General features: G+C 36.3%; 1 long non-coding RNA gene across 1 annotated transcript in view; it reads left to right on the forward strand.

Annotated features, from left to right (window-relative positions):
• Nucleotides 1–422: 422 nt before the first annotated feature.
• Nucleotides 423–23,448, forward strand: part of LOC144295685 (uncharacterized) — a 30,654-nt gene continuing 7,628 nt past the window's right edge. The window contains exon 1 of the long non-coding RNA XR_013362763.1: nt 423–507. This is a non-coding gene — a long non-coding RNA (uncharacterized LOC144295685). The remainder of the gene's footprint in view (nt 508–23,448) is intronic.

Genomic DNA, 23,448 nt, shown 5'->3' on the forward strand with positions numbered 1-23,448 from the left:
TGCTCTTTCCATAGTTTGCTTATTGTGGACATTGTTGCTTTTAACATTGGGATACAGGTACCCCCTTCGGATCACTATGTTTGTATCCTTTGGAAAAATACCTAGTAGTGCAATTGCTGACTTGTAAGGTAGCTCTATTTTTAACTTTTTGAGGAATCTCCATTCTGTTTTCCAGAATGGCTGCTCCAGTTTGCATTCCCACCGACAGTGTAAGAAGGTTCCTCTTTCTCTGCATGTTTGCCAATATCTGTTGTTTCCTGAGTTGTTAATTTTAGCCATTCTGACTGGTGTGAGGTGGTATCTCATTGTGATTTTGATTTGTATTTTCCTGATGACAAGTGATGTTGAGCATTTTTTCATGTGTCTGTTGACCATTTGTATGTCCCAATAGTTCATTTTTGCTTTTGTTTCCCTTGCCTTTAAAGATATGTCTATCAAGAAGTTGCTGTGGCAACGGTCAAAGAGGTTACTGCCTGTGTTCTCTAGGATTTTGATCCTGTATCACATGTAAGTCTTTCATCCATTTTTAATTTATTTTTGTGTATATTTTAAGACAGTCGCCTGGTTTTATTCTTCTGCATGTTGCTGTCCAATTTTCCCAAAACCATTTGTTAAAGAGACCATCTTTATTCCTTTAGCTATTCTTTCCTGCTTTGTCAAAGATTAGTTGACCATATAGTTTAGGGTCTATATCTGGGTCTCTATTCTGTTCCACTGATCTATGTATCTGTTTTTATGTCAGTACCATACTATCTTTTTTTTTTTAAGATTTTATTTATTTATTTATTTATTTATTTATTTATTTATTTATGCGAGATACACATTGAGAGAGGCAGAGACACAGGAAGAGTTGGAGAAGCAGGCTCCCTGCAAGGAGCCTGATGTGGGGACTTGACCCTGGACCTTGGGATCACTCCCTGAGCTGAAGGCAGACGCTCAACTGCTGAGCTGCCCAGGCATCCCAGTACCATACTATCTTGATGATTACAGCTTTGTAATACAGCTTGAAGTCCAGAATTGTAATGCTTCCAGCTTTGGTTTTCTTTTTCAGCGTTCCTTTACTATATGGGATCTCTTCTGGTTCCATACAAATTTTAGGATTCTTTGTTCCAGTTCTGTGAAAAATGTCAATGGTATTTTCATAGGGATTGCACTGAATGTGTAGATTGCTTTGGGTAGCATAGGCATTTTAATAATATTTGTTCTTCCAATCCATGAACATGGAATGTTTTAAATGTGCAAAAGATTTGAACAGACACCTTAGAAAGAAGATATATGAATAGTTTACAAGCACATAAAAAGTTCTCAACATCATCAGTTATTAAGGAAATGTAAACTAAAACACAAGAGACCTCTTACACCTACTAGACTGGCTAAAATTTAAAAGACTGATGATACAAGTATTGATGAGATGTGAAGCAACTGGAAGTCTCATGTAACACTGCTTTGAACAACCATTGGACATTCTCTTAAAATGTTAAACGTGTATATCATGTGACCCATTCTTATGGTATTTATTCAAGAGAAATGAAAAAAAAATGTCCATGCACAGAGTTGTACATGATTGTTCATAACAGCAATAACAACAAAGTATATTTATACCTCAAATACTACTCAAAAATTAAAAGGAATTAATCCTTGTTATAAGCAATAAACATAAATAAATCTCAGAATAATTAGGTTGGGTAAGAAAAAAAAAACAGAGGAAAAAGGAATTCATATTGTTTTACTCTATTTACATAAAGCTTTAGAAAATGCAAACTAACCTGTAGTGACAGAAAGTAAATCAGTGGTTGCCCATGGCCAGGAGTGGAGAGATAGAAGGACCACAAAGGGACACAAGGAAATTTCTGGGAGTAATGGAGATGTTCTGTATTTTTATTGAAACAATAATTTGGTGCTGTATCCAAATATCAAGAACCATCAAATCTACACTTGAATGTCATCTACTGTACATAAATAAAACCTCAATAAATGAGATTTTAAATTAATAATAATGCTCACCTCTGGGACGCTAAGGTGGCTCAGAGGTTGAGCATCTGCCTTTGGCTCAGGGCGTGATCCTGGGTCTGGGGATCGAGTTCCACATCCAGCTCCCTGCAGGGAGCCTGCTTCTCCCTCTGCCTATGTCTCTACCTCTCTCTGTGTGTCCCTCATGAATAAATAAAATCTTAACAAAAAATAATAATGTCCACCTCTTTGTATGTCAGTTTTGATGACCTAATGCTATACATCTGTAATAATGCAACAGCCTGGAACAGTTGCTTGTCACACCAAGAGAGACCTAGTGACTTTGACGTCGACTGAATCATTCATGAGTAATTATTCTCCCGGAATGTTTAGTTACATACATCAATTACCCATACATTTCAGGCTGTGGAGTATTTAATAAATAATAATTCTGTGATACTTCTTTAACATCTAACTAATGTGTGGCTTATTAAGAATCTGGCAGACAGTTGACTACTATAAGTGAACATCCTCAGCTTCGATTTTAGAAGATGCCCTACTTTCCATGTCATAGAGCATGGTTTACATCAAGCTCCTCCAGTCTCAGGTTTTACATTTCCCAGAAATATGTTTTACATTGGAGGCTCTGTTGCTCTCATTTTTCTCTTCTTCAGAAGACTTGATCTGAACCTATTTTATGCCCTGGGTTTTTCACAGCCTATTTCAAACTAGTCTAGAGAAAAGAGCATTTCTGTTCACAACCTCTTCATCACCTAAGACCAATGCATTATTCTTTACTTTGTGGCCCTTGTGGTTTAAAACAAATTTTTCTTAAAGATTTATTTATTGGGGCAGCCCGGGTGGCTCAGCAGTTTAGCGCCACCTTCAGCTCAGGGCCTGATCCTGGAGACCTGGGATCGAGTCCCACATCGGGCTCCCTGCATGGGGCCTGCTTCTCCCTCTGCCTGTGTCTCTGCACCTCTCCTCGGTGTGTCTCTCATGAATAAATAAATAAATAAAATCTTTAAAAAAAATATTTATTTATTAGAGCATCTGGGTGGCTGAGTCAGTTAAGCATCCAACTCTTTATTTCAACTCAGGTTATGACCTCAAGGTCATGAGATGGAACCCCATGCTGGGCTCCATACTGGGTGTGGAGCTTGCTTAAAATTTTTTCCTTTTTCTCAGTCTCTCCCTCTCTGGAAAAAAAAAAAAAAAAAAGTATCTATTTGAGAGAGAGAGAGAGTGGGGAGGGGCAGAAGGAGAGAGAGGAAGAGAATCTTAAGCAGGCCCCATGCTTAGTGTGAAGCCTGATGTGGGGATCAATCTCACAACTCTGAGATCATGATCAGAGTTGAAATCAAGAGTCAGATGCTTAACCAATTGTGCTACCCAGATGCTCCTAAAGGAATTTAAATAGTAAAGTGTACATCTTAAGAAACAATAGCTCCCTGGAGCACCTCGGTGGCTTAGTTGGTTGAGTGTCTGCCTTTGGCTCAGGTTGTAATCCCAGGGTCCTGGGATCTAATCCCATGCTGGGCTCCCTGCTCAGCAGGGAGTCTGCTTCTCCCTCTACCCCTCTTCCACTCATGCTCGCTCTCGCTCACTCTCTTTCAATCAAATAAATAAATAAATAAAATATTTTTTAAAAAAGAAACAATAGCTCCCTCTCCCCCCACATTTTGGGTATATTTCTAAAGACATATATGACTGGACCTCAGTTAATTACACTAGTTAAGCCTATGGTTCTGAAGTCAGATCAGCTGGATTTGAATATTGACAGTACTATTTACTACCTCTGTGATGGGAAAATTATAAATCTTCCTAAGCCTCTGTTTTCTTTTCTAGAAAATGAGGATAACAATAGTGCCTATCTTGCAGAGTTGTTAGGAGGATTCAATGGGATAACTTATAATAATCTCTTACCATGGGACCTAGAACAGAGAGAACCATAAAAGGTAGTGCTATTTGTTAGTAAAGCTTCTGATCAGAATGTGGTGCATTACTGCACTGTTTTGAACAATGGTCATCAAAATAACCATAACTGCCATTTGTTTAGTGGCTAATGTGTACTGGACATTCTACAAATAGAATTCTATTTAATCTTGTAATGGTTCAGCCTGGTGGGTATAATTCCCATTTTCCCAGTGGGAAAACTTAGAATCAGAGAGGTTAATAACTTGCACAACATCACACAGTGGGAACATGACTGAATGGCAAGTTGAACCCACATCTTTCTGGCTTTAAAATGTATTCATCCTTTCTATATCTTGCTTCTCCAAATAGAATTCTAGTCCACAGCCAAGAAACACATTGTTTAGTTAGACTGTATAATTTGATTTCACACACATGAGATGTTTCCATCAAGCTTTTTGAAGTCTCGAAAATAATACTCATACCACTCCCCAAAACACACACACACACACACACACACACACACACACAACTACCATCAATGTGGGTCCTAAGGAACTACCGATCTAGATGAATCCAAATTTGTGTCCATACATAAAAATTCTCTACATAGCAGCAAAGTTAGGAAACACAAACTCAAATACTCTGTATCATTGGCTCCTTATGGTATAATTACTCTTAGAATAATCAAGATAAGCACTAGGGAAATTTTCATTCTGAGTTAGTCAAGACCACAGTGACTGGAGCACCAGCCCAACGTCTTATACCAGAAGCAAGAATACAGGTTGAAAGGGAATTGATTATTTCATGACTTCATATTTGACTTTGTATTTTTTAATACAAATCATTTTTGATTGTGACTAGGGACTGGATACATGGTTTATGAAAAGTAAGAATCGTCTACTCTAAAGCCAGATTTGTCTCTTAGAAGCTTTGGAATGCCTTTTAAAATTCTAAGTCCTATAGTCTGTGTGTTTCTGGGCATCTGCTTTTAGCATTTCAAGTTCCCTGAACTTCAAAAAAAAAAAAAAAAAAAACTGGAGAGGAGGTTGTGGCAGCTTTTGTTGTTGTTGTTGTTTGTTGTTTTAAATGTCAGAAAAGTCAGTGGGGCTCCAAACCATGTTTCTCTGAATACACTGTCTCAGAGGCCTGCCACGGAGGATAAGATGTCTGGAGCTGGTGTCATTTAAAGCTTTTGAAAACAAGTAGCTATTTAATATACAGATGAGATGAAAATTTGAAATTATTCATTAACCCAAAAGAAGGTACACTCTGAATATTAAAGTGATGGAGTTTCTATGTGGCCAAATACAGCCTCTCTCCCTGATGGATTAAGCAAGTATTTTATGAAAGCTGTGTGGACACATGACAGCAATGTTGGTCCTCAGCAGCTACTGGGGGTTCTTTAACTCATAAAGAAAGAAAATGAGAGTAAAAGAAAGAAATCAGGGGGTAGCCCAGTCAGGGTATATGTAAGCCAAGCCACCTGAACCTTCACCAATTAGAGAACAGAATTGGGGCTTTAATTGTAAAATACTCATGACAAGCATAATTGTAAAAATCATTTGCCAGGAAAATTTACCTCTGGAACATAAGTCCTGGGCCTACAATAGATGCCCCCCTATCCCTAAAGGAAGCCAATCAGGAAACACTGGTCAAGGAGAAAGAAGGTCTTTGCTGAGCACTTGGCCCACAGAACCATGCATAACACAACTCCAGGACATTGTTCTTTCCTGCCTGAAGGAGCTTAAGATATTGTGGATAGTTCCAAAAGCAGGAAAAGAGAAGACAATTCCACACTGCAATATGTAGTGAGGACAGAAACACCCAAGTAGGGAAGAAACACCAAGGCAACATCCTCTAGCATAACCTGAAGAAATGGGCTTTGCTCTCTGCAGCCCTCACCTGTCAGTATCTGACTTTGTTTGAGAGAGCTTCCCCCATCTCCTGAAAATTCTCCAGGCCTTCAGTTGTGGTCTTACTCCCACCCTGATAACCATTTTCCCATCTCTTTGTCCTCTTCTAAAAGGTTTCCTATCTCCTTCCTTGCTCCCACTTCTCAAAAGTCATCCCTACCAGGTTCATTTACCTATTCTACAAACTCGCATTGCTTATTTTTCTGTTCTTCAGTGAAGAAAGAGTAAATTGGTCTACTGAGATGAGGAGAGACAAAAGTTAACACCAGTCCCAGTAGATAAGGGCTAAATAGAGATGTGCAGTGTCTGTTCTGGAAACACATAGGAGAAAGCTTCATTCAGCCTTAGCAGCTAGGGAAAGCTTTCCGAAGGGCAACCCTACACTAAGTTCTGAAAGACTGATAAGAAGTGCTGAGGAGTGAGGAATTGGGGAGCTCCTGAGTGAGGTGAGGTCATTCCAGAGAGAAGCAACAATGTGCTTCTTGCACAGCAGAGAGTCCTATGCCCCTTGGATGTGATATCATTATTGTCCCAATAAACAGGCATGCATCTGTCATTCACATTTCACATTTTTTTAAAGATTTATTTATTTATTCATGATAGACATAGAGATAGAGATAGAGAGGCAGAGACACAGGCAGAGGGAGAAGCAGACTCCGGGACTCGATCCCGGGACTCCAGGATCGCACCCTGGGCCAAAGGCAGGCGCCAAACTGCTGAGCCACCCAGGGATCCCCCATTTCACATTTTATAATCAAGTTATATTGGTGAAGTGGCAGGTATTCGTTAATTTATTCAAAAAATATTTACAGAGCGTGTAGTATATAGTGGACAATGTGCTAAGTGCTGAAAGCAAAAGGAGATGTTTTTGTCATGGCTGGTGAAAGAACTCATGCCTAAGTCCATAAATGTAAATATTTGAAATGATTTACAAATCATTTCGATGAGTGACTCGGTGGTTGAACGTCTGCCTTTGGCTCAGGTGGTGATTCCAGAGTTCCGGGATTGAGTCCTACATCGGGCTCTCCCAGAGGGAGCCTGCTTCTTCCTCTGCTTAAGTCTCTGCCTCTCTCTGTATTTCTCATGAATAAATAAAATATTTTAAAAAATGAGTGAAGGAAATCTGAAAAGTGGAATAAGACGGGAAAATTAGAGGTAAGAGGAGTTATTATTAGGGAAAAAGTAGGAGAATTCTCTGGGTATAAGGACTGGTGTTTTCACAGATACTGAAATAAGGCAAGAAGAAGGAGACAGAAGCAGGGACTCAAAACATTGTTCTCCTGGGACAAAAGAGGCAAAGGGGTCAGGGATAATGTTGAGAGAGTTCTTTGTGCGATCAGAAAGAGATGCACAGGAGCACACGTTGATTCTAAGGATAGCCTAGAAATGAAACGTAAGGAAATCTCAAAGATCCTAAATTCAACCAAAAAGCCAAGACTTACATCAGCATTTGCAGCTATGTGATTTCATACTCTGAATTGAAATCTAAAGCATATTGAAGGCATAACTCTTGGGAGCAACCCAGCACCTAAGCAGCTGTAACATTTCCTAAGTTTTTTGTAACATAAAATGGTGTGCCTAAGGCACTGAGTTAAATGTCATATCCAGGATAAAAGCTGGATTCTCATTCTTTAGCCACCAAGCCATGTCTTTTTTTTTTTTTTTTCCAAATAGATTGTGCTTTTATCCTTCTTGACTCATTGGACCAGATAGTCATCTCTTCCACAATATGGGAACTATTCTCAGAGAATCGTAGGTTGAAAATCTGGCCTCAGAGAACAGCTCATCGTGTTCTTGGGCGAGCATAATGAACAGCATGGATTCGTTTGCAGAGGTTTTCAGGGAAGAATTGAGAGATCAAAGGGCTAAGTTTGGGTCTGTCACATTTCCTTTTCCTCACTGTTTAAATTGAAAAGTATCTAGTAAACACATCAAGTGCTTCTTAGGGTCAGGGCAAGGCAAACTGACCCATGAAGTCCTTCCCTTCTGGACTTGCAGTCTATAGAGATGACACTAGCCTACTCAGACAATAGAACAGATGAATGAAGAGAAAATTATGTAGTCATGTGAAGACACAAGGCAGAGAGTGGGTGCTCGCATCTAAAGTCCTTAGTAGCAGCTTAGATCATCTGTCTTTAAGAGCCTGCCTGGAGATCCCTGCTTCCTCTGTGTCTCAGCATTTAAGGGGCATCCATATGGAAAGCACTGAGTGCCACAAGGAAAACCATGGGGACATGGTACATATGTACAAGGATGCTTATGGCAACATTATTATATAAAAAAATAAAATAAATTTCCATCTCTAAGAAAGTGATTAATGGGGGCACCTCGGGTGGCTGAGCGGTTTAGCGCCGCCTTCAGCCCAACGTGTGATCCTGGAGCCCCAGGATCGTGTCCCATGTCCGGCTCCCTGCCTGGAGCCTGCCTCTCCCTCTGCCTGTCTCTGCCTCTCTTTCTCTCTCTGTGTGTCTCTCATGAATAAATAAAAATAAAATCTTAAAAAAAAAAGTGATTAGTGGCATGTTATAATTATTAATTAATGGCATATCTTAGGAATACCATTTAGCTATACATTTTTTAATGCAGCAAATGTACTTGTAATGAATTAGAAAGCACTTTAAGTCATACTAAGGAAAAAAATTGCTGAACAATATGTTTAGTATTATTCCATTGATGTTAAAGATTTTTTCTTTATATATTTTTATCTGTACATACATGTATACAGATGCTTATAAAAACTATAAAAGAATACATGCCAAAATTTCAATATAAAGGCAAAATGCAGAGCCTCTTTCAACCAATATCACCAATATCACCTGAAGTTCCCCTTCTTTTCCCAGAAAAAGCCATTTCCTATATTTATTTCTATATTGTTTGAATTTTTTTCAATGAGGATATATTCATGATTCCTTGTATAATTATTAAACAAAAGTTTGTTTTTTAAAACCATATGATCCTTTGTAAATATAACATGCTGCTATGATATTACTTTTGCACAAGAAACATCTGCTACTCTGCAAAAGCCTGGAAATAAATTGGCCTTTCTTTTTTGCCTTTTTCTTATGTCAGCAATAAGCAGCAATTCCCATGGGACCCTTAGCAAAACAGATTACCCTGCATGCTTGCTTCTGAGGGATGGAGAGACTTAGTATGCAGACTAGAGACATGGACAGAATTGCTGGGTCACCTGCAAACAGTATTTAACATCTGTAAGCAATGTAAGGTCTCATTCTATGATATCTTCAACAGCAGCTGGCCTGTCAGTGTCAAAATTATATTTAATGCAAGTCTGCCTCACCAGTCTAGACATAGGAAGGAACAGATGAGCAGGATCCTTAAGCAGATTTCATATCCTGAACTGAAATAATGTCACCATTAAAAGGCAGAGCTGAAGAAACGCCAAAAGGACACATTGAAGTCATTAGCAGAACTAGCAGGAAGTAATCTCTATCTGAATGAATAACATGAAGAAAACCTATTCCTGTGCAGATTTTAATGAATGCCAAAATTCTGTCCCTCATGTTTCTTACTTGATTCCCCCACCACTATGCAAATAGTATAGGCAGTGATGATATTTCCTCAGGAGAGGAAACTGGGACCCAGAAAGGAAAGGCGATTGACTTCAGAACGTGGTCAGTGAAGGGGCTGGGACTAGCCACCCCTCATGTGATTTCTGGGCACAGCAGTTACATACCCTGAAAGGCAGAGCCCCAAACACATACCAATCTCAGGTAGGCATTAAAGAAGCCAAAGGATCCCTTTCCTGGCAGGCTCAGCAGCCTTAGAGCATTCCTCTCAATCCTACTCAGCATTCTTTTAATAACACCTTCAGTGTTGCCATCCATAGACCAGGACCAGAAATGTGGATGTCCATGTCCATGCAATCACAGACATAATACATCTTCCTGGTGAGCCTAATATTTTAACTAGGACATGCTCTTAGACTCCCCTCCCACTTTCTCCCTTTCTTTTAGGTAATTCTGCTTTAGAAAAAAATCTCAAAACCTTACTGAGGACAATTGTAATTTGGAAGGTTTTTTTCACTTAAGTGAAACTTTGTTTCCATTTGGAAGTACAGCTTTTGATATAATATTATGTACTCTTAAATTAATAATAAAAGAACATCCAGAAAGATAGGCTGATGGCAGAATGCCCAAATTAACTTAAGAGAAATACAAGCCAACTGACAAAAGGGATAGTGGGCAGCAGAGGGAAGGACAGAAAACCAAACAGACATAGCAGACAGCATGGAAACAGTTCTGCTTTTCTAAACTAACCACCGGTTTTGTGATCATGACGAGCATGGAGGGTGATGATGATTTTATTCCACACAATATAGAAGCTCCTCTTCTTAGTGGTCTGTTCTCAGTGTTAACCATCCAGGAAGACACAGACAAGGTTTGCAGAGTGCCATGAAATCATACTTCTGGATCCAGCAAGAGTTTCATTTGCCGCATCTGTGCCTTCACTCTCATTTTCTACCTGTGTGACCTTACTTCAATCATTTACTTTTTTGAACCTCTTCCATATCTATACAATGGAGAACATCACTCTGCCCAACTCACAAAGCTGTTATAAAGATACAAATGCTTTCTGTGCAGTAAAGCACAACACAAATGAAGAATTCTGATTCATATAGCACTCACCTTGTATATGAGAGAAATATTAAACTAGTTTAATCAGAGTTAAACACACAGAGCTGAGAGATAACCAGGACATTAGTAAGATGGAAAGCTAAGACTATTTAGAGAGCAAAAACAGGACAGAGTAGTGATATGGATAGATAGGGTACTTCTTTTTTTAATTTTATTTTACTCTTATTGACACGAAAGCAATAGTATTTATTAAAGCTATAAATTGAGAATCAAACACTATATAGATGGTTTGTGTACTTCAGTCTTAGTATGAATCATGATGTGATAAACAATGCTGTTAAATACCATATGGCTATTTTTAAAAGTTGGTTGTTCTTTCACTCAACGAACTTTTTTTTTTTTCACTCAACAAATTTTTACTGAGGACCTACCAAGCACTGGACCTCTGCTAGGCTATATTGGGATAAAAACTGTAAAAGAAGAAAGAAAAGAAAGAAAGAAAGAAAGAAAGAAAGAAAGAAAGAAAGAAAGAAAGAAAGAAAGAAAGAAAGAAAGAGAGAGAGATAATAGTGGAGGGTGTTGGTAGAGGTCAGGGGAGGACATTTTTTAAAAATAAAAGTGGTCAGGGGAGACTGCCTAGAAGAAACAGTATTTGAGCTGAGAGCTGAAGAATGAAAATGCACCTTTGCAGAACTGAGGGTAGAACATTTCAGGCAGAGAGAACAGCAAATTTAGAAGGCATGAGGTTAGGAAAGGACTTCACATAGTTGAGAAACAGAAAGGGGCTCAGTGTGGCTGGAGTCTAGTTGCAGCATATAATCATTTTGTAAGGGACAGTTTTGTGGATATCTCACAGATGCCATGAAAATTTCAATAGCAATCATACTGCACTGTGAAAGACATAGAAATGTTTTGTCCTATCATGAACAATGGGGGCCTAGGGATTTGTTCACCCACCCACAGAGACAGACACTGATGAATGGGTTCATCTGGAGCACAGCACTCTACATTATATGCATTAGCCCACATTTATCACTGTTAAAGCAGCTGATATCCTGTATTTTCTGTACAGATCAAAATAGCATCAACTGAAAAGAGAAAGTGAATATATCTTTCATTTACTGTTATAAGAGACTCTCTGGCCAATGAAATATCCTCCACTTATCACAGTTTTGCATAAGGTGCCATTTTTACTTAATAAGATAGAAGAGTAATTATATATAATTTTAAAAGAATACCTCAGAGGATTGCTATGACAGCTTCTAAAAACCCTTTGGAGTTAAATCAGGCTATGAACAAATATTTAATTTGTTTCTACTATACCATGTATTGTGGAAAATGCAAAGTAACAAAAGACAAAGCTACTCCCTTGAGGAATTTATGACTTACCTGTGGAGAACAGATGAAACTTAGCAAGAAAATAGAAACTTAGCAAGAAATTGTAGTTCATGAAACACAGTGTGCTTTTGTATAGCTTAGACTGCTGTAGGAGTAGAGGGAAAAAACTAATCATTTGGGGTTGATGTTAATCACATTAAGTTTCATTATGCCTGGTATATGGAAGATAATCAATAAATGCCTTGTTGAATAAATAAGTGAGGCATATATGAGTTTTGTTCACAAGGATATGTGGAAAATTAATTAGCAATGAGAAATGGAGGATCTCAAGGCAAGGTGACCAGAATGATCTTGTGCACGGGTGGGAATAAATATGACATATAGAGAAACAATACAAAGGTAGGCTGTGTGAAAATAAATTGTACCAGTTGACATGGGACTTTGATAAGCAAAATTAAAATTTTGGATTTGATTCAAGAAGAAGTTTTAGGTTCCTGAGAAATAGAAGAACATGATTAAAACATTGTTTGAGGAAAACTACTCTAATAGTTGTGTTCAAGGGAAAAGAAACAGAAACCAAAAGGTCTAACTACAAATTACATAGACATTTTTAGAATAACACAGTATAAAAAATAAACCCATAAATACCTAAAGTAATACATAAATTAAAGACTCTGTGCATGCCTATATGATAATAGAAGGTGAATGATGAGGTTATCAGAATCTGTTGTTACACATTTGGAAAATTAAAGGTGTGCCCCTCTGTTTGAAATGCTCCCTTGCTGTGGCTTGCATATACACATGCCATGTACAATCCTGCTTGAGGACATTTACTCTTGCTGTTCTTCTACCTGAAACGTCCTTCCCCAAATATCTTAATGGCTTACTCCTTCACTTCCTTCAATCCTCTATTCAAATGTCACTTCCTCAGTAGGCCTTTCTAGACCACACTACTAGAAATTGCAGCCATCTGGAACTCTCTGCTTCCCCTTTTGGTTTTATTATAATCTCACACTGTATATATTTAATTTATTTGTTTAATATTTATTTGTTGACCATTTCCTCTGATTAGAATATATATTTTTATGAAGTGAGGGACTTTCATCTGTTTTGTTCATTATTTTATCTCCAATGTCTGGAACATAGTAAAGAATCAATAAATAGTTTTTGGATGAATCAGTCTCAAACATGTCTTCTATTTTGATGGAGGCTTCAAAAAATAGAATCAATCCTTCTGGTATACTCAATTGTAATAAAAAGCTATTGCCAGACTTATGATTCAGAGAAGCTATCACATCAAAGCACATGATATCCTTTTAATACTAGACAATAAACTGATACTCAGTATAAGTTGACAGACAGCCTGAGCTGTCTTAAATGAAATGAATTAAGCAGGCAAGTGTAACTTGCATTCCTGACTAGAGAATAATTGATTTTAGAAATAAAAGCCTCTGTCTCTCTCTTTCTCTCTCTCTCTTTAAAAAAAGTTTTAAGTTGTTTAGGGCTAGCATTTTGAGCATTTTGTGAATGCAAAAATGCTCAGTGTCTCACTTACTAGTGTCAATTCTTAACTCCTTAACATGTTGGAAGAAATGAGCTTTCATTTCATAACTATAAAATCATGGCAGCATTGTACTGACCTGTCAGTCAATTAGAAACAATCCTTGAAAGCTCCCACAGAGGTCATTGTCCAGTGATTTTTAAGACACTGGAAAATTCAAGTGAGAAGACAACAAAGTAACATCTTTAAAGTGCTAAAAGAAGAAAGAATGGCCAACATAGAGTTTTATACTCAGCAAGAATACCTTTCAAAAACTGAAGGCAAAATAAAGTCTTCTTCAAACTTGAAAGATGAATGAATTCATCCTTGGCACACCCACATTATTATTCAGAAGGAAAATGATACTAGATTGAAATTAAATGTACACAAAGGAATGAAGAACACTAGAAATGGTAACTACAGAGTAAATATATGTTTTTTTCTTATTATTTAAATATTCTTAAAGAAAATTGGCTTTCTAAATAAAAATAATAAGGAGGCAGTGCAAGGTTAATATATATAATTTAAAAATGTATAACAACAATACACAAAGTATAGGTGGGAAATGAAGCATATATAGTAAGTCTCTTTTACTATTGTGATTAGTCATATAATCTTACATGAGGCTAGAATGTGACAAGTAGACTGTGTATACTATAGGTTACAAGGAAACAACTAGAAAAACAAAACAAAAACGAAGAGTAACCACTACTAAGACAATGGAGAGAAAATTAAATAATAAAAGTATAAACTATTAATCCAAAAAAGGAAAGAAAAAGAGAAAAAACAGCAGATAAAACAAACAGAAAATAAATAGCAAAATAATAGATGCACTCCTAATCAAATCTATAATAACATTATTAAATGGAAATGGTCTGAACATCCCAACTAAGCTACCAAGATTACCAAAATAAGAAAGCAAGACCTCACTATATGTTGTTTACCAGAAAAATGCTTTAAATATATAAAAACAGATAAGTTAAAAGCAAAAGAATGTGAAAAGACATATTATTTTATACTAATCAAATGAAACCTAGGGTGGCTACAGTAATATCAGATAAAGTAGATTTTGCAGCAAAAAAAAACAAAAACAAAAACAAAACAAAACAAAACAAAAACAAAACAAAACAAAAAACAAAACAAAACAAAAAAAAAGTAGATTTTGGAACAAAGAACATTATCAGAAATAAAGATGGTCTCTTCATAAAAAACAAATGATCAATTCATTAAGATAACATAAAAATCCTAAATGTCTATGTACCTAATAACAGAACTCCAAAATACATGAACTGATAGAACTGGAAGGAGAATTGAAGAAATTCACAGTTATAGTTGGAGATGAAAGCAACAAAACAAGAAAAAAATCAACAAAACCACAAGATTCTTCTAGAAGACCAATAAAATTGATGAATGCTTAGCCAAATTGATCAGGAAAAAAAGAAGACAAGAAATTACTAATATAGGAATAAGAATGGTGACATCACTACAGATTCTACAGATACTAAAAGGATAATAGAAGAATATTTGGGGTTTTAAAATTCTTTAAGTATTTTATTTTAATTACAATTAACATACAATATTATATTAGTTTTAGGTGTACAATAAAGTGACTCAACTAGAAGAATATTTTGTACAAATTTGTGCTAATAAATTTAACAATTTAGATAAAATTGACAAATCTCTTGAAAGACACAAACCTTCAAGGTTTATTCAAGAATAAACAACATGAATGGCTCAATATCTATTAGAGAAATTCAATTTATAATTTAAAACCACCCCACAAAGAAAGCTTTAGGCCTTGATAGTTTCACTGGTAAATTCCACCAAACCTTTAAAGAAGAAATAATATCAATTCTGCACAATATTTTTTTTCAAATTTGAGGATAAACTACTTCCCAACTCATTTTATAAGGCCAGCATTACCCTAATACCAATCTCAGGCAAAGAATTATAAAACAATAACAACACCAAAAAAAAAAAAAAAAACCCTCATGAACACAAATACAAAAATTCTAAACAAAATATAGCAAGTAAAATTTATTAAAAATACACTATGACCAGGTGGGGTGTATTTTAACATTCAAAATCAATGTAATTCATATATTTATAAACTAAGGGTACTTGAGTGGCCCAGTCAGAATATGACTTCAGCTCAGGTTATGATCTCAGGGTTGTGAGATCAAGCCTCACTTCAGATTGTGCTGGGTGTGGAGCATGCTTAAGATTCTCTCTCTCCCTCTCCCTCTGCTCCTCACTCCCCCTTTAATAAGCAAACTAGCTAAAAGAAAAAAAAAATCACATGATTATTTTAATAGATGCATATAAACATTTTGCAAAATTCAACATCCATTCCTGATAAAACTCTCAGGAAACTAAGAATGGAAAGGAATTTTCTCATTAAAAGGGGCATTTGTGAAAAATGTATAACTAGTAACATATTAATGGAGAAAAACTATTTTCCCCTTAAGATTAAGAATAAGACAAACATTCTACTCTCATCACTTCTACTTTGAACTGAATGTTCTAGTCATTGCACTAATACAAGCAAAAGAAATAAAAGGCATCAAGATTGGAAAGGAAGAATTAACCTATTTTGATTTGCAGAAACATGAATATGTAGAAAACCTAATGGAGTGTCTAAACAGTCTTGCAGGATATAGGATCAATTTACAACAACTAAATATATATCTAGTCTAGCAATGAATAATCCAAAATTGAAATAAAAAATACAAAGCTATTTACAGTTGCACCAAAAAATATTTAAGATAAATTTGCCAAAGAATATGAATGACACTGAGAACTACAAAGTATTACTAAAAGAAAATAAAGAAGACCAAAATAAATGGAATGATACTGTATCTATGTATCAGGAGGTTAAATTTTAAGATGTATATTCTTAATAATAATTATATATATTGATATATTAAGTTGATTGGCATATAAAGTCAACACAATTAACAATAAAAATCTCAGGAGGGTTTTTAGAAATAGAAATTGACATACTTTCTAAAATTCATGTGGAAATGCAAATGACCGAGAATAATCAATAATGTTGAAGAGCAAAGTTGGAGAGCTAACAGCACAAGATTTCAAGAATATTATAAAGCTACAGTTATCGGAACAGCATGGTTTTGGCACAGGCAAATCAATGAAACAGAATAGAATCCAGAAATAAATCCATACACATATATAAAACTGATTTTTTTTTTACGAAGTTTCAAAACCAATGCAGTAGAGAATGAATAGTCTTTCAACAAATGGTGCTGGGAAAATTGGATATCCAAATTAAAAAAAAAACAACAACTTGGATCTGTATTTTGCACCATATACAAAAATTAATATAAAATGTGTCATAGGTTTAAATGTAAAATCTAAAACCTAAAAATTTCTAGAAAATGCATTAAGAGAAAATATTTTCAAGTTTAAGTTAGCAATGATTTCTTAGAACAATAAAAACATAATCTATTAAAAATCTTCTTTAATTGGGCTTTTTGCAAATTAAAAACTTCTGTTCTTTAAAAGGTGCATTAAGAAATGAAAAGACATTTAATTAGCTAAGATAAGTTTTTGAAGACCATATTGGATAAAGTACTTATATCAGAGTAAAGAACTCTCAAAACTTAACAATAAGAAAATAACCCAGAAAGTAATGGGGAAAAGATCCAAATAGACACTTCATCAAAGATATACAAATGGTAGGTAAATACATGAAAAGGTGCTCAGCACCATCATTCATTAGGTTAAATGCAAATTAAAGCCACAATGAGATACCATTGCATATCTATTAGAATGACCAAAGTTAAAAAGATTGGAAACACCAAGTAAAGTGAGAATGTGAAAAAAAAATAAAAATAAAAATAAAAAAAATAAATAAAGTGAGAATGTGAAGAGATTGGAAGTCTCATAAACAGCAAGTAAAAAACAGATTGCCAATTTCTTTGAAATTTAAGTATATATCTATTACATGGTGTTGCCATTCCAGTCCTAGACTTTTACTCAAGAGAAAACATCTGTCCATTCAATAACTTGTGCATGAACATGAATGTTCATGGCTTTATATGTAATAGACACTGGAAAAAGTCCAGGTGTCCATCAATAGGTGAAGAGATGAACTGTGGTAAATCCATACAATGGAATACTACTCTGCCATAAAATAAATTAACCCTTGACATATATTACAACATGGATGAATCTAAAAATAGAACCCAGATCCCCCCCTAAAAAGTATATCCATTATTATTCCATTTACATAAAATTCTAAAAGACATAAACTAACCTTTAACTTATTAAGCAGATTAGTGGTGGCCTGAAGATAGGGGAAGAGGATGGAAGGATTTAAAAAGATTACAAAGGGGCCTTCAGCCCAAGGTGTGATCCTGGAAAAGGATCAAGCCCCACATCAGACTCCCTACATGGAGCCTGCTTCTCCCTCTGCCTGAGTCTCTGCCTCTCTGTGTCTCTCATGAACAAATAAATAAAATATTAAAACAAAACAAAAAGATTACAAGGGAACTTTTAGAGGTGATGCATATATTCATTATCTTAATTAGGTCATATTTTCATGTGTGTATTCATACGTCAAAACTTACCAAATTATATATATGTTTAAGTATGTGTCATTTATTGTGTGCCTATTATACTTCAATAAAATTGTTTTGCAAAAGTTAGTTCCTCAGTTACACAACCCATATTGCAAGCTCTCAGTAGTTACATGTAGCTAGTAGTTTCCATATTAGTGCTGATGTAGAATGTTTTCAGTGCGGCAGAAGGTTCGGTTGGATCGTGCTCCCCTAGGATCTTGGAAGAGTATAGCAGGTAAAGAAGGGAACCTGAGAAGAGGGAAATCCATATCTGCAAACAGAGGTTGTACAGCTTGGCAACCTTATGTAACTCAGCTGAGTAACATGAGTTATGGTAAGTCAGCTTCAGGACTTCTGGTTTCTTCTATAATTTCTTAGAACCCACAAATCAACATTCATAACAAATACTCTTGGTCTCTCAGTAGCTAAAAGTACAGCTATCACAACCACTGCAGAACTAACTAGGCAAGATTTATTTAAGTAAAACTCCATTACTTCAAAGGTTATAAGATGGGTACAGGAAGAATGTAGGATCCTGAGATCTAAGGAGAGAATTAAACTCCACGAATTGACAGTCTTAGAAGATACAGCTTAAGAAACTGTTGCCATTAGCACTGTAATTGTATACTGGCAGGAAAACACTCACACACTACCTAAACAAAATTCCCAAGTTTCAAAGACTTCCTGCCACGTAGCACTTAGCAACAAACTGACATGCTGAAAGACCAGGAATAGCCCAGTCTTTCGATGTATAAGTGATAAATCTGGATTTCTGGATTTATCATTTTGACATATAGTTTCCTTCCTTTCTTCAGTCTCTTGTACAGATATGCTTTTTTGCTTGTCAGCATTTTTTCCTGTTACACCCAACCATGGAAAGTTTCACTGAAACATTGCTACTTAAGGTCTCTTGTTATCACTTAAGGTCTGAGAGGTGTAGAATTATGTAAACATTTATTTATTCCCTGTCAGAGTGCAACCTTCTCCCTGAACACTAGTGCCTTTAGATCCCCCAAATCACTGCTGTTTGTATACCTTACCATGGCTTCTGCTCTCAACCTGATCAACCCAAGAGCTAAATCACCACCAATCCTTTGAGAAAGAAGGAAGGATAAATGATACCTCTAGCTCTAATATGTCCTTCTCAGAAAAAATGCTCACTCTCATTAATCAGCAGTAAACATATTTGGTGTGAGAAGTGATGTGGTATATAAGGGACAAGGTGAAAGAAGGCAGACAAGAACAAGATAATTGCAATTTCTGTCCTAATTAACAGAGATAATAAACTTCAAAATTAAAGTTCTCAGGTTGACTTAAAGCTCTGAGTCATTAGATAAGAATTCAATTAAAGATGAGTTCTGTTCCTAAATTTAATGAGGAGATGCCAGTGGTGCTAGATTTTGCTACATTTCATTTCTTGGGAATGTGGATGTGAGAGAACATGAATGTATTTCTTGTCTCTTCAGATTGGATTAAAATGCTGCAAACTTGCCTGTATGTTAATGGAAGGGAGAATGTTCTTTGACCCTGTCAACTGAGGTGAAAGTTTTCTCCCTCTCAGAGAGACATAGAAAACGTTAATATATTTTTAACAAATTATTTAAAATTTAATACTCAGAGTATTTCTGAATCTTATTACACTGAAAAGTAGATTCAAATTTTTACTCTGAAACTTAACTACTTTCAGCAATAGTGTAATACACATTTTTACTCTGAAACTTAATTACTTTCAGCAATAGTGTAATACACATAATAGTTCCTGAGATGTCTGAGGTAAAACTTTTTAAAATACATGTAACTAACCTTGATATTTACTATGTGATAGGCATTGTTCCAAACACTATTAATTTACTAAATTCTTATATTATTATTATGATGATGATTATTATATTTTCATTTTAATAATGAGAGAACTGAGGCACAACAGGTTAAATGATTTGTCCAAAATCACGCAGATAATGGGTGGTACAGCCAGGATAAATTAAATTCTAGTGCCAGCTAATCTCTTTTAAAAATCTAAAATTGACAAAAATTGATATTAAGCTTCAGGTATATTTTATTCTGAACCACTTGGAACATTACACCATTTCCCATGACTTTTCCAGAAGTCCAACTTTAAAAATCCAAGCATTTTTTGTTCAAATACTTGAGAAAAAAAATGTACAATGGAGCCAAAGTTTTTTTTTTCTCAGATGTTTACATTACTGTCAATTAAAAATTTAAGAATATAAGTGATAAAAATATCACATATAGAAAATGATTTCATTTTAGTTCAGAAAAAAAATCACTGAGCATGCAAAAAAGACTGGAAATACTCTACAACCTTAAGTAGTATATTAAGATGGTGGGACTATTATTGGTAATTTCCCATGTTCTGAAATTAATGTATAGATTTAAAATAAGTTTAAAATATTTAAACCCTTAAAGGACCCTCTAAACTTTTTGGAAACTTTTTTTATTCTACCTAAAATGTTTTTTAAAATCAGATATTTGCTGGAAAGAAGAAATCTTTGACCAATAGATTCAGAAAACAGTGGAAAGAATCATAAAAAGTCTTGGGTGGGGGAGGACTACATAGTTGGTTAAATGACTAACTCTTGATTTCAGCTCAGGTCATGATCTCAGACTGTGAGATCGAGCCCTGAGTGGGGCTCTATGCTGAGTGTGGAACCTGCTTGCTTAAGATTCTCTCTCTCCTTCTCCCTCTGTCTCTCTCTCGCTCTCCCCCTCTCCCACCCCCCAAAATTTTTGAGGAGACCTGCTCTTCAGGAAATACTCTTGAAGAGGATTCAAGACTCTTTCATGTGGTCCTATCAGAACTGAGACATTCTTTTCTACTATTACAGTTATCTTCCAATGGGTCTGGACATCAACCAGGGAGAGTCATTTACATGTGAAACAATTAATAGAAGAGAAATCGCCCCACTGCAGACTAAACCTGGACTTCACCTTTTACTCACCATTTGCTCCACTGACATAAGCTTCTCACAGTTCCCCAAATAAACTATGCCTTATACACATACTTTTTTTCTTTCTTTAAAGTACCTTGTGTCCTCTCTCATCTCTACCTTGAATTGTTCTCATCTTCAGAGCCCCCATCGCATGTCACCTCAACCTACGTGAAGTCTTTTCTGATTGCTCAAGACAAAGTTACTCATATCCACATTTTGGAACTGTCTGGGTCCAAGACCCAGCAAGATCCCAGGAGACAATATACTAGAGGGAAACAGAATACATACAAGATAGTGGGAATCCATGGGCCCAAATCTAGCTAGAACAGAGAAATCAAGAGAAAATATGTCTGGAAACCAAATAGCAGTAATGCCAAAGTCTCTATTAGACAGTCCTAAGAGAAGTGTAGAGGTTGTAGGAACGGGGGTCAAAATGGGAGCAGGAATAGGTGAAAAGGGAAGGTCAGTTCATTTCACACACACACACACACACACACACACACACACACTATATCATGAATATTAATTACTTAGACTCTTCAACAGATTCTGATGTGTCACTGACCTTAAAGCCAAGGCCTTGGATTGTTGTTACCTGAACCCCTGATACTGTGCCTGACATCTGAGTCTCTGGATCTGACTTTGCTTCCCTAAGTCAGAAAAGCTGCCTCCACCTCCTTTAGCAAGTCTCCCTGGACTGGACCTGGGCCTAGACCAGCTTACTGTTTGAAGGATGCTTAGCCAGTCCCCCTCTGGACCACCTGTGACTGATTTTGTCCAGGATCCTGGTTTATTCCTTGAGAAAAAAATAATACATAATGTCTGAACGATTTCTATAAACAGTGTGAAATAAATACATAAAAGAAATAAATCCAGAAGATTCCAAAAATATTTTTGAAGAAGTAAAAATATGTAATCCTCCAGTGACCAAGTTCTGTCACCATGACCAAAATATCTTGCCACTATTCTTGACTCTCCATCTGCTTTGCTATCATCTTTTCTTCAAGGCAGTGTTGCAATAACTTACCAACTAGTCGTCCCACCTCCAGTTTGACCTTCTGATCCAAGGGTCTGATAATTCAGATGTTTATGGAGAAGAAAGAAGAGGCACAAATGAGTGACCAGGGCTGAGTATAATTACATATGCAAACACAGTACAAGTGGTGGGTTGGGGCCAGGGAGAAAGCACTTGTGCCATATATAAGGGGACCCACTCCTCAGCTATAACTTATAGTTTTCTTCCAGAAATGCAAGCCAGTCTTTCTAGAATACCCTATTAAAAAAAAAAAAAGACAAAAATTCTGACTTTTATGTTAAAATAAAAAATCTGAATGTTGGTTGCCCCTCTTTCTTTTCTTGATGTAATAAATTCCTCCGTATGCCTGAGCTGTTTGAAGTTGAGTTTCTGTCATAAGCAAACCAAGAATCCTGACTAATATAGTTCTTTAATGAGTTGTTTACATGACTTCTTCCCAAACTCAACAGTGATTTCTCAGAGTCAGGGTCTGTGGCAGAGTCACTTTTATACCCATGATGCTGCCCAGGGGCTGGCACCAAACTGGAACTAATTATTTACAAATGAATGGATAGATGAATAAATACATATTCTTTAAAGAGCTAAAAGCAGGGAATACCAATTCCAAAATAATAGGCAGGAAGAGATTAATTCCTGAAATTGTAGAAAAGGCTTACAAACAGGATTTGTGTTCCTTACTCAGGCTTCAAGTTCTTTCAAGGAAGGAGGGCCTTGCACTTGATTCCTTAAAGACTGCATACACCTTGACCCCTCATGAGAATGAGCAGTCAGCAAACACAAAATGTCAATGTGTTTAAGCAGAATGAACACAAACTCACATTTCCTTAGGGTACAAAGTAAACAGGCAGATACTGGCTGAGTCTTTTTAGATACAAGGACAAATCAAAGAAGCTTTAAGAAAGAAAACAAGACAAAAAAAGCTTTCAGGTTACTATTTTGAATAATGCCTTGGATAATAAGATGCTATTATCCACCTGCACATTGTCAGAGGCCACTTCTATGACCAGAATTATTCTTCCATTTTGTTAACATTCATTTATTCATTGCTCACAAGGAAGTGCCTGCTGTATCAGAGGACTCTGTACAGTTTGACTTTGGACAGTTACCACCAGACATGCATAAATCCTTCCTCTGTGTGTGTGAGACATAAATATCTTCTCCATTTCCTTCCCTGAGCCCCAGTTTCTTGCACCTGACACACTAGACAAGTTGACAGCACCTCTGGAAAGGTGCTGGCACACAGCTTCTTACGGTGGGAGGGCAGTCATCAATTATCTGGTTGAAACTTCTGTCTTGAAAAGGATGAAACCGAGGCCCAGAAAAGATAGACAGCATCCACCTAAGCCTCGCAGCTAGTTAGTGGCTGTGCCTGACCCAGCCTGGCGGTTCTTGGTGTAGTCACAAACCTGAAACTCTAATTACACAGTTTAGCTGACCTTGAGGAATAAAAATGCCACTCCTCTAAAGGGCATTCAGATACATTAGCCAAATTGGAGCAGTTAATTTTCAAGTGAGCAGCTTGGGTTTTTGGGTCTTGTTATTGGGGAGTCGGGGTGGGAGAAACATCTGAACCTTAAAATGAACTGGCCTTACAACAGTCAAGTCACGGTTTCTGTTTTTCCATATTC

The sequence above is a fragment of the Canis aureus genome, chromosome 24 (assembly GCF_053574225.1).
Source record: "Canis aureus isolate CA01 chromosome 24, VMU_Caureus_v.1.0, whole genome shotgun sequence".
Lineage (NCBI taxonomy): Eukaryota > Metazoa > Chordata > Mammalia > Carnivora > Canidae > Canis > Canis aureus.